Here is a 14,017-nt window from a genome sequence, read left to right as displayed (position 1 = left end):
GTCCAGAGAACCTTACTTAGTATGTGGGGTATTGAGACCAATCAACCCAAGATTTTTTTAATATTAGTATAGTAGGCTTTGGAATATAAGAGCTTTATAAATAACCACAGTAGGCAAGAATCTATGAATAAATATAGAAATATTTAGCAAGAAACGTTATTTTATATAGCTACGCTATCTATCGCAGCTAATAACTCTGATATAATGTAAATAAATTATATAAAACGTATAGGGGAAGCTAAAAGAGCTTGCTATATTAAAGACAACTTTTATTTTAACTATAGTAGTAAGGACCATCAAACTACGGACTATTCGCGCGCATTAAATAACTCTAGCAAGTACAAGAAAAAGAGGGGTAAAAAAAATAATAAAAAAAAGGAGGAGGAAGAGGGAAAAAAATAAAAACGATAAAACCTCAATTATCTTAAATTAAAAATATTTACTTATTATTAGATGTTATAACAGCAATAATTAATAATTCAGACCTTTTTTAAAACCTACTAAGTTATTTCGTCTTAAACATATACTTAAGATAGGGTAACTAGAAGATTTGGGCAAAAGCCTTTATAAATAGTAAGACTTTTTTCTATTTTATAGCTTCGAAACTTATCGATAAAAGTCAAATTTCTATAGTGCAACTTATAAAATTAATTCGATTAAAATTTATAAATAATATAGCTATTTCAGCTTGAGATATCTCGAGCATAATTAAAAATATAATTATATTAATTAGAGATCACTTCGAAAGTATTATTTTCAATATTGTTAATATTAAATCGTTCAATGTTATTTTAGAGCTAAATTAACTGCATAAATATAATTCTATAATTAATTAAATAATAAAGCAACTCGTATTCCATCAAACCGAACTAATTATTATTACAACGATAAGCATGATAATTAGCGAAGAACTCGGGAAGGAATTTAAAAAAGATATTATAATATTAGAAATATTTGAAACTCTACAACAGCCTTCAACAAAAACCGTGTATCTAGACAAAGTCCTTTAATATTATAGAGAATTTATAGACTTATTTAAGTTAAAGAAAATTAATAAGCTATTTAAGTATTAAAAATAAGACTATATGATTCCTCTTAAAACAGATTAAACCTCCTTATTTAGACTTATGTATAAACTCTTATTAAAAAAAGATATAGCTTTTAAAAAGTATATTAAGAAGATAAGGTTAAAGAGCTTTATTCATATTTTCTTATCATCTACTAGCGCACTTATCTTATTTATAAAAAAGAAGGATGGAGGGTTGCGACTATATATAAATTATAAAAAACTTAATAATATTACTATTAAGAATCGATATCCGCTACTGAAAATAGACGGATTAGTTGATATACTTTAATATACTATAATATTTATTAAACTAGATCTGCGCAGTACGTATAATCTAATATATATTATAAAGGAAGAGAAATAGAAAATAATATTTAAAACGTCGTATAAATTATTTAAATACTTGATAATGTTATTCGAGCTTATTAACGTACTAACGTCTTTTTAAGCGCTAATAAACGAAGTATTACGAGATTTCAAGAGACTATTCGTGATAATTTATTTCGACAATATTTTAATTTACTTGAGGAATCTTGAGGAACATTGAAGATATATTAAGTAAATATTAAAAAAGCTTTATGAAGCATCTTTATACGTAAAAGCTAAAAAATACAGCTTTTATAAAAAAAAAGTGAACTTTTTAGGATTTATTATATTAACACGAAGTCTGTCGATGGAAAAAAAGAAAATTAATACTATTATCAATTAAATAGCTCTAATAGGAATTAAACTACTTTAGCGATTCTTAGAATTTATAAACTTTTATTAAAGATTTATCTTTTAATATAGTATGATTTTCGTTTTATTATCGAATCTTACTAAGAAAGAATAGAAATAAGATTAAGATAAAAATGATAAAATACAAAACGCCTTTACTTAGTTTAAGAAGATATTTACTTATAAAATAAAAAGAATATTTAAGTATTATTGATTTAATTTACTGACTTATATAAAAACCGACGCTTTAGATATAAGAGTGGAAGCTTATCTCTTATAAAAGTACAAAGACGGTTAATAATATTTAGTTTTCTTTTATAGTAAGAAAATAATACTAATAAAAAAGAATTATTTCGTATTTAATTAAGAACTCTTAGTAATTATCGAAGCGTTACAAGAATAATTATCATATCTTAAAGAGATTTAGTTTTAAATTATAATTTATAATAATCATAAAAACCTAATGTACTTTACTACGTCGAAGAAACTCAATACTAAGCAAGTTCACTGAACAAAGGAACTAATAGAATTTAACTTTAAGATTTAGTACTGTCTAAAGGAAGAAAATGTAGTAATAAACGCCCTCTTAAAACATTCTAATTATAAATCAATAGGAGAGGAGGAAGATTTACTTTTTTTATTATTAAAAAAAAGTTAATTAATAACTATAATTCAAGAAATTTTAATAGAGACTATCGGACTTATAATTACAGTTTTCATATTTATTATCAAAATAATTAAGAATGAATATCTACGAAACACTAAGATTTTAAGACTTATAAAAAACTTAAAAGAAAATAAAATGAAATATACTAGAAAGTATAAACTTTAAGAAGATAGTATACTTATATTCAAAAATTATTTAATTATTCTAAATAATCTCGAGCTAAAGAAAAAAGTTATAGAAAATATACACAATTTACTACTTACTAATTATTTTAGTAAAACTAGAACTCTAGAATTATTTAATAAGAACTATTATTTTTCAAATTATATTATCTTTATGTATTGATACGTGTTAAGTTATAATGTATATTAACAGAATAAGACAGTCCGAGTATAAAAGATAGAAAAGCTTTTACTATTAAAACCTTCTTAAGCCTTATAGAAGTTAATATTTTTTGACTTTATTATAAAATTACTAAAATCTAAAAATCTATTTATAGGAAAGGATTTACCAAAATATGATACGATTTTAGTTATAGTGAACCGACTTCTTAAGTATGTTTATTTTATTTTATGTATAGAAGAACTGTTAGTAAAAAAGCTGGTAAAATTCTATATATGATATTTAATAAGAAAAAGAATTCCGAAAGATTTCGTCTCAGATTATAGAAGATAGTTCGTAATTAAATTTACGAAGACGTTATATAAAGCCTTAAATGTTAAAAGTCGACAAAGCACAGCTCACTACCTAGAAATAGATAGGCAGACGGAAAAGATAAACAGTATATTAAAACAGTACTTACAGAATTTCTGTAATTATTTTTAAAACGATTGAATGCTTTTATTATTGTTTGTAGCCTTTGTATATAATAACACCTATCAAGCTACTATCAGAATATTACTCTTTAAAGTTAAGTATGGATATAACGCCTGAAGTGACTCGATCTATATTGTATCAACTAAAATATCTGTGGCAGCGAAAAGGCTAGAATATCTAGTAAAAGTTTATAAAGCTTATCAAATAAAAATATTATAAGTTTAAAATAACCAGGCAAAATATGTTAATAAGTTTTAAAAAATTATGCTAGAGTATAAGATAGAGAAAAAAGTTCTCTTATTAAGTCAATTTATAAAAATTAGTCGTTTATTAAAGAAATTAGAAGCGAGATATCTTAATGTATATAAGATTATAGAAATCATAAAACCTTAAGCTTATAAATTTAAACTACCAGCTTTAATAAAGAATTATAATATCTTCTATGTGTCGTTATTAAGACTATATGTAATTAATGAGTTTTATCTGAGTCCCTCCGAACTGCCTAGTGTCAAGGTGAAAGGGTACGAGGAATAAATAATTAAAAAGATTCTAGCTGAGGAAGCGTGGAAAAAGGGACTTAGATTAAAATAGAAGACTAAGTTCTTCCTTATTAAATAAAAAGGATAGTTAGAAGCTGATAATTCATAAAAACCTGAGAAGAATTTACGGAATACAGAGAAAGCTATTGAGAAATTTTGAAGAACTATGAATTTTTTTAAGTAATATAATTTCTAAAGGCCTATAGATTCAACTAAATATATAAGAAACTATAATAAGACGTATAACAAATTAATAAGTATACACAATAAACTTAAAATATATAAGTTTTAAATATAAAAAGTTTAAAAATTGTTTTTTACAAAATACTTAGAAACTACGACATATACCGAACCTTTATAAGAAGCTATTAATAATAGCGGTACTTCTTAGTATAACTTGAAGTATAAAGATAGGTTAAAGCTCTATCTTTTTATATGTTTTTATATAAAGGTCTGCTAATACTTTTATTAATCCTAGTAAGGGCTATAGGAAGAATTACAGGAGGAATCACAGGAGAAGGAAAAGCTATAAAAGTAAGAGCCGGATTTTCCTCTATTATAGCAAGTTAATCTAAAACGTTTTTAGGCGTAGGAGCGTTTAAAGAGCTACTAATACCCCAAAACAGGTTCTTAAGCGCGACTACTTGAGCGGCGTGAGGGCAAGGGATAGAAGAAGCGGCTGGAGGAGGAGGAGGAGGAGGAGGAGGAGTAATACCTACGGTAGAAGCAATAACGTGTAGATTCGGTACGATAATCGAAGGAAAGATACTTGCTAGAGTAGTGATAATTCTACTAGTAGAATTGGGGTCGTGTTTAAAAAAGATATGTTAATTTATAAGGACACGAATCGTAACGTTATACGGAACGAATATAATTAATTGAGAAACTATAGTCTTACTGAAAAAAAAAAAGAGGGTACTCGTGAGATGTTGAAATACCGCAGCCAAAGTCTTAACTATATGGGCAGAAGCTGTATTCGAAGGATTATTTTAATAAATAACTTTTTTAGTCGAGTAGCGACTATACTTTCTATTACTATTCGCGTAATATGCCGTGCTACTTAAACAATAGTTGGCGTAAGGCGTTACTAGTAGAGAATTACTATTAATAGTAGCAGTTTTAATAACTATAATTAATTAATTTTAGGTTAACGTAGCTTATTTAGCTATCTCGAAGTATATTGTAAAAAGAGGGAACAAAAGAGTTAGAGACCGAGGATTTTTTAATTGATTTAGGGAAGTTGGCGGAAGAAACTTGCAGAAAATAAACATGATAAAGATCGAAGGCCTATAGAAAGAATTTATAAAGAAGATTTTATTTCTTTAAGAAGAAGAGTAAGGACATAAGAGAAGTTAAGTCTGCGCGAGAGATATTAACGATAAACGAAAGCAGTATATATGCGAAAGTTTTTATAATATCTTATAAAAACAGAATATAGTAATGAAGAAAAGAAAAAAAAAAAAGTTCTTATATTCTAAAAAAAGAAAAAAATAATATACTTTATTGAAAGAATACGAGAACTTTCGACGATAAAACAAATTCTTTATTCGTCGTAATACTACTATCTATAAAGTAAACTTTATATTTATAAGAAGATATATATTATTATAGTATAAATATCTAAGTCTTAAAATAATTACCCCTCAATATTTATTAAGAGAAGGAATTACTTTAATTATAAATCTATAAAATCGCAGACTCTCAGACGTCTACGAAGAAGAATCCCTCGACTAAATACGAGAGAAATAGAATTTACGTAATTATAAATAAGTTATAAAATAGCTATATTCATTTTCTTTATTTAACAGGAGTATATATTGATACCCCAGATTACAACAACACTAAACGAGATAATTAATCTAAAGAAGCTTAACGCTACATATCATAGCGGCTCAACTAAGCCATTACATCACAAAATTAACCATATTATATAAACAACCTCTAGAAGCTGATAAACAAGTCGTGCAGTATTAACGTATATCAATAGATAAAAAAAAAACTTAAAAAAATCTTTATCTTATAAGAGGGAAATGTTAAAAGATATTCTTCTAAATATTCACCCTAAACCTACAAAAGTAGTATCAGGAGATAGTCGTTTTAAGTATATAAAGTATAATGTTAGGAAACTGTAATATTCGTCCAAAGTAATATTATAAAAGTATAATATTTGAAATACTATACGATAATATACGACAAACTATAGCTACCTTCAACAAACTTCAAGTTAGATAAATAAGACTACTATAATATAATCTCGGAAAAACGTTCTCTGAACATCCTTCTTTATATATATAGAATATATATATATAGCCACCCTTTAATGACGACTCGAATTGGTACTGGATAATCTAAGTATCAGTCTGAGTACCAAGTTGACTTTACCACCTAAGATATATCGCATCACGCTTCGAGCACCCTCGACAGGCTTCGATAGACATCGTAGCCTTACAATTGTAGTTTCATTTAATTATAGTGCTTGCGCAGCTTATAGTATGAAGCCATTTAGTTATAAAAGGCGCATAATCTTTTAATTATAGAGTATAAAATCATTACGTTTATAACAATACGCTTTAACATCTTATAATAATATAACTACTATAGTGGCCTATAGAATCAACTGTTCCGTATAGATATTAGATTAGGCTGTACGCTTACTAACGCTTATTATATTAATGCAAATTTATGCTTTACAGCGAATAGTTATAAATTACCGTGCATATTATTGTATATAGAAATCTTTATAACTTTAAAATCATTATCTAGAACGTATATAATTTTAAAGCTGTAAAGACATCTGTTGTAGTTATGCAATTTACTAGATTTTATGTCACATTTTTAGCTTAAAGCTATGCTGTACGGTTTTAAAATTACATCAGGAAAAAAACATGTTTCCATCCTGCCATTCTAGCAGGGGAGTTTCCATCGCGCTCCATCCTGTGCCATCTCAGTATTTTTAAGCTATATAATTAGTTTAAAATTCGCTTATTTTTGTTGTGGTTTTTCTTGAACCAATCACATAGCAGAAAAAACTGCGATGGAAACCCCCCTGCTAGAATGGGCAGGATGGAAAATGTTTTTTTCCTGATGAGTATAAATATCTGGAGCTGTTTTAAAAAAAGAGAAGTATTTAATTAGCTATTATTCATTTTATTTACTTTTTATTCTTTTATATTTTTAGCTTCGTTTATAGCCCCAGTTTACTTTATTATTATTATTTGTCAGAATATCTTACCCTCAATATGACCTTACCAGATACAGGGTAACTGGTTACCCTGTATGTGCCTACTACTTACCCTGTATGTGCCTACTACTTACCCTGTACATGACTAGCTTAGTTACTCTGTATGTGCTACTCTCTGTATATAAACTCTTCGACAGAATACTTTAGTCTAAGAGTACTTAATCAAGCACACATCACTCCACTTAATCTTTTAACAGATTATGAGTTTGGTATAGCTACAATCTATATCACGATAGAAATTAATTTTAATTCTATAATTATTTACGATATCAAAATAAATTGATAACTTTAAAGAATATAGCTCTGTTACTTACTATAAGTGCAAATATAGAATCTGCCTTCGACTTATTAATTTTAATTATTATAAATAGAAGGAATAGTTTATACGATTAATAAGCTATACTAATCTGTTTAAAATCATAACTGGTGAAGATAAAGAACTAAAAAAATTAAAACGAGTTTTAAATTGTTGTATATCAAGGTCGCAAATTTTGTAAGTAAACCTACTAGACAAATTAGAAGATTGGCCAGTAAAGCTCCAATCACTAGAGCCACAATTTCTAAAGTAATAGCCTCTAGAGCGTCAAACTCAAGGGCACCAACTTAAGCTAATAACTAGTTTAAAAACAAAGAAGACAACGAAATTTCAAACATAAAAGCTTAATCAAAATATTCAACTCATATTTTAAGTTTATATATTATTGACAGTCATATAATTAAGAGAATAGTCATATAATAAGATTTACATTACAATTATCTTACATCTATATCAAACAAAGATTATAAGAACTAGCAAAAACGAAAAAAGGAGACATTAGCTCTTCTTATTTATTATATTAGTAACTCGCTATAGAGAATTTACTTCGAATTGGCTACTGTAGTTTAATTGTGGGAGAAGTTTAATAAGATTTACGTCTTAACTTAGAATTTTAGTATAACTTCTAGCTTGTATATTTCTTTTTTCAAGATGGAACTAATCTTAAATAAAAAACAGGCTAACTGACTTAAAAAGTTAAGAATTATTTAAACACAGCTCGTCGGTACTAAGTATATGATAGCTAATAATATGTTTAGAGACGTCTATCTTTTAAAACTATCGGCCTTATATAAACCTACAATTGATATTATTTAATTTATAATTAGGAATAATCTAGATATAACGACTTATTAAGTTTAGTAAATTATTCAAGAAGTTGAGACCCGAAAAATAACATACCTTAATTATATAAAGGATTCTACTGCTTAAGCTAATTATACTGGAGGAACTCTTAAAGGCGCCCCTAAAGAATATAGGGATTTTAATAAGAGTAAAAACTAAAAAAAGGGGAGTAAATAAAGAGGTAGGAGTAGAAGATGAGGGAATTATTGAAACTATTTTAATTAAAGAAATAGCGCAGAAAACGAAGACAGCTGTTATTATTGCAATTAATATAAACACTTTAAACTTAACTATCTTATAAAGAAGAAAGCAGAGTAACATAGAAAAGATAGAGAAGCTAAGAGAAGAAGAAAAGCTAAAGAAATATAAATAATAGAAACTTAAAAGGAAATTACTAAAAAGAAGTAAGAAGAATTTAATTAGTACTTTAAAATTATAGACTATTATAGTTATATAACTACTGAAGAAGATAGAAGAGTTATAATCCTAGATAATAGCTAGTTAGTTGATTTCGGTGTAACGGACACCTATATTATAGAAAAGATAGATTTAACCGGTCACTGAATACTATCTTAATTATTGTTTATTTGCATAGCTAGTGGAGCCTATATCTATGTACTTAGAAGAAAAATAATATAAATTTAACTAAATCTCTGCATATTTATTTTATGGGTTTTTAAAATAGTTCGCAAGCTCCTATCTATACACACCCTTTAGAAGACTGGTTATATGACGGTAATTAAAAATACTACACATATTATTAAACATAAAATTAATAGACTTATAGCGTTAATAGAATAAAAAATTCTACCAACTACTATGTTAACTAATTCAACTATTAATAAAAAAAATCCTAACTCGGAAAAGCTTAATGCAGAATTTAATATATTTAATTTTAATTTAATGTTAAATAAGAAAGTTACTTCTGAACCAAATAGCTAAGCGACTTTAAATGAAGATGCTAAGTAATTTATGCTATAATATAACAAGCTTAGTTATATCAGTTACCAGGCTTAGAAGAAATTAATAAAATACCTAGTACTAAATATTTAGGTTAAAGAGAAAAATCTACTAACTTACTAAATCTATATTTAAGTTAAAATGCGATAAACTTATAATTGTATTAAGGCTTAACTTAGGAGCTCTACTTCCTAAAAGAAGATTTACAGTAACCTATTAGGCAGACTACTGCAAATTGAAGGCGGTAAGAACTACTTCATAGTCTTTATTAAAGACTACTCTAGATAAACGGAAATTAAAACGCTAAAAAGAAAAATTAATATCTACAATAACTTTAAATTTATTATTATATATATTAAAAAGAGAGAATGGTTAAGAAGATCTAGTAAAATTTTTAAATTCCGTTATAATAATAGAACGAAAGAGTATATTAATTAAAAATTTTAAAATTTATTAATCTAAAATAAGATTAAGTTTAAGATTTTTTTTCTCTAGTATCAAGATTCTAATAGCGTAGTTAAAAGATAGATAGCTATTTTAGTAATTATAGCTACTATTATACTTTACAGAACAAACTTACTTATCTTTTTTTAAAGTAAAGCTATAGTTATAATTATTTATCTAAAAAACTGTTTATTATTTATAAAGCTATTCGATAAAAAATCGCTATACGAAGTTCTAAATAATTATTTATTAAACTTATTTTACTTAAAACTGTTTAATTATCTAGCGTAGTATTAGATACCTAAAAAGAAGAGATAAGATAAGTTCGTTATACATACTAGCCCATATCTGTTTATAAGATATATCAAAGATAGTACTACTCTTTATAAGATCTAAAACAGAATAGGGTTTCATAACAAAAAGAATTTAAAATAGGAAAAAAATATATTCCTAAACAAGAACAACTTAACTAGAGAAATTATGTAATATAATTACTAGCTAAAGAACGGTGCTGGTAACTAATTAAGTAATTGAATTTCCAGATTTAAGCGTGTAAATGAAGACCCAGCTCCGACTAAAAGTCATTTAAATAGTATTATAAATTAAGGACCATTACTAAAATTAAATATAAGTAAATTTATAAGCTCGTATATAGAGTTATCTATAGTATAAGATTAAAATAAGATAAGAAGTAGATAATTCTTTAGCTATATTGAAATACTAGCTTTAGCTAAATATCGTATGAGATTTAAGATTTTAAACGAATTACTATCTGATTTAGCCAACGGTAATGTTGGTCTGTAGAGAATAGAAATTCTAGCGGCTAATAAAAAAAGTAGAAACCGTTATAGAAATACTTATAGGCTAAGTAATTTAGTTAAAAATTTAATTATAATTAGTAAGCTTATATGCGCAGTAGGTGAATATTTAGAACTACTTAAACAAATTATTTGTAAGTAATCGTATAATAATGAGAAAATATCTGAAAACACCCAGAATAGTTCTCGGCTGCGTAGCAGGAATAAACCTGCCATAAACGTATATTTGGATAAATATATATCAGGTTCTTCTGATAGTGACTATACTAAATCATATAAAATTAAGTATGTTAAAAAACGTAGAACTAATAAAAAATAACTATTAAAGGGTGCGGCTTCTAACAAAATAATCTAAAACGATCATATTAACAATGTAGTAAGAAAATAAATACTTATGATAATTTAGAGTAGAATTACCTCTGACTAGAAGCTATAAAACTATAAAAAAGTTATAAACTATATTAAAAAGAATTGATAACGCAAGGCAATCTAAGAAGAACTTGATTTACATAAAGCTAATAAATCTTTTATAATAATAGACTTATCTAAAGAATATAAAGCTCTTGCTTTAAAATAAATGTTTAAAATCAAAACTTAAAATGTATCTATACGGTATAAAATATGGTTGGTAATCTGAGATAATCTATAATCTAAAATTAACTTAAATACGTATACTTCTATAATTAAACTAGCAACGTTCAGATTTTTCATAATCATAGTGGCTATACTTAATATAGAACTGCATTAATTAAACGTTAAGACTACGTTCTTAATCTTTAAACTACTGGAAAAAGTCTATATAACAATCTTAAAAAGCTATTATAAATATATTTCTAAATAGATCAAACGATTAATTCTTCTATTAAAATATATGCTATATAGACTACGCTAAGTATTTAGAATCTAGAATATAGATATTAATACCTTTCTAAAGACGCTAGGATTTATATCTTGCGATAATAATAAAAATCTATATATTAATAAAGCAGAAGAAATTCTGATTTTTCTATACGTAGATAACCTTCTCATAGCAATAAAAATCAAAAGCAAAATTAAAAAAATCAAGAAGGTCCTAAAAGCTAAATATAAAATATCTAACATAAAAAAAGCTAAAATCTTCCTAAATATCTAGATTAAAAGAGACTATCAAAGAAAAACAGTTACTTTATACTAATCTGTATCTATTAAAACAATTTTTATTTGCTATAGAATAAACCAGTGCAATCCCACAAAAGTTCTTATAAAACGCAACTTAACTGTCGACGATAAGGAATTTTTAACCAGCAACGCAATTCAGTAGTACCAATAATTAAACAACCAATTTATATATCTAATAATTTACACGAGACCAAACTTAGCCTACGTAGTAGAATAACTAGTTAAATATAACTCTAGATTAATAATTATACACGCCGAAGCGGCACGAAAAGTACTAAAATATCTAAGTAAAACTAAGTCCTTAAGACTAACACTAGGCGAAAATCAAGATAAAAACTAACAAGGGAATCTGCTACTTAATTACTCAAACTCAGACCTAATAGGAGACCTAGATGACAGGAAATCAATTAAAGGGCACCTATAATTTCTAAACAAAAGTCTGATTATATGGAAATCTAAGAAGTAAATTATTGTAGCCGATAGCACATAGCACGCTGAATACATAGCTGCATCCAAAACAGCCAAAGACGTCATTTGATTAAAACGATTAATTAAAATAGTAAAAATTCAACTTCGAAAGCTGCCAATTCTATAACTTAACTACACGGCTGCATAGTTATTGATTACTAACCCTAAGCAGCATAACTAAATAAAACATATAGACATTAAGTATTACTTAATTAAGGACATATATATAAAAAAAAACTTCAGATTAAAAGAGTCCCATCCGCAGATAATTTAGTAGATAATCTGACCAAACCCTTAACAAAGCTTAAACATTAAGAGTATATAACTATAATGGGCTTAAGGCTCTTATAAAATATATACTCTTTTTTTTATTTTAATAGTTTCCACCCACGAAAGTGATTTTATGATTAAAAAAGGTTTTTAATAATGCATAAATAACTACGATTAATACGAAGATCTAAATTTAGTTAAGCATATTTATAATTATAATTTTGCTTTTAAAATAGCGAAGATTTAGCCCTAAAGCTATTAAGATTAATTATTTAACTATAAAGATAGATATGTATTTTAAAAGTATTCCTCCTATAGATTCTGCTATCTAGTAAGTTACTTAAAGTACGAAGATAACAGCGTTTATTAAAACGATATCAAAAGTTATACTAATTTAATACTAGCAGTAAGTAAATATAATTAAGATACATATCTCGTATTAAGAAACCTTATTTATATTGAATAGAAATTTAATAAAAATATTAGAATATCTTACTCTTAATATAACCTTATTAGATATAAAGTAACTAGTTACCCTATATATGCCTACTACTTACCCTGTATGTGCCTACTACTTACCCTGTATATGACTAGCTTAGTCATCCTGTATGTGTTACTCCCTGTATATAAACTCTTCGACAGAACACTTTAGTCTAAGAGCACTTAATCAAGCACACATCACTCCACCTAATCTTCTAACATTATTATATTATTTTATACCTTTATAGCTTTATAATATTATTATATCTATTGTTATTATCAGTCACTTTACTTGTGTGAACGCTATTTTCGCTAATTTAGCATTATATATTTGTACTGTACTTTATCAGCGGTGCTTTAATAATGGTTATTTATATATTATATCTCCAAATATCTGTAGTAATAAGTGCAGTTTCTATATAAAAGTAAACTTTTTATATACGTAGTATAAGTTCTATAATTTTATACGTTTAAGAACGTAGATGCTAATTTATATTAAATATGAAGCGTTAGGGCTCCTTGCGCTTCTGGGCTAGGATGTAGTTTTATCATTTGTAATTCGTTAGCGCTTATAATTATTCCCGGAGATTCTGTTATGTATTAGACTATAACTCTACAAGTATATAGGTATAGCGCTAATATGCTAAATGCCCTTTATGGCGTAGCTCTTGGTGGCCCTTTACCGTTATCAAATAACTGTATTATCGCTGGAGCGGTATGGGGGCTAATTGTCACGGCTTCGCCATACGCCCTAACCAAACTAGGCGGAATGGCTTGGCGTGTCAAACATTGGTTTCTTTTCATAAAATTCCCTCATGACTGGTTTGCCAATATGTTTGTAATTTCTACCTTACGTTTGCTATTTATTTAAGTACTTCATATATCTATGATTTTACTAACATTTCTTAACTTTCTATGTTGATTATAACACATATTTGATTTCGCATACTTCTATAACAGACATATTTTGGCGAGCGATTACGAGCGACTCGGACGACTATTAAGAATCGCTTAAAACGCTTAAAACATTTACTCGATTATATTAAGATATTTATATTTTATAAAAAAAGGTTTCGTGTATATAATATTTTTTAATTAATAATAGTTCATAATTCTTTTTTAAATTCTATTAGTCAACTTATCAATAGAAACTTCTATTGAATAGTTATATTTAACTATATTACATATTCTATCCACAATTTTATTCATTT

The sequence above is a fragment of the Arthrobotrys flagrans genome (genome assembly GCF_004000055.1).
Source record: "Arthrobotrys flagrans strain CBS H-5679 chromosome Unknown unitig_0, whole genome shotgun sequence".
NCBI classification, from domain to species: domain Eukaryota; kingdom Fungi; phylum Ascomycota; class Orbiliomycetes; order Orbiliales; family Orbiliaceae; genus Arthrobotrys; species Arthrobotrys flagrans.
This window is presented reverse-complemented; position numbering follows the sequence as displayed.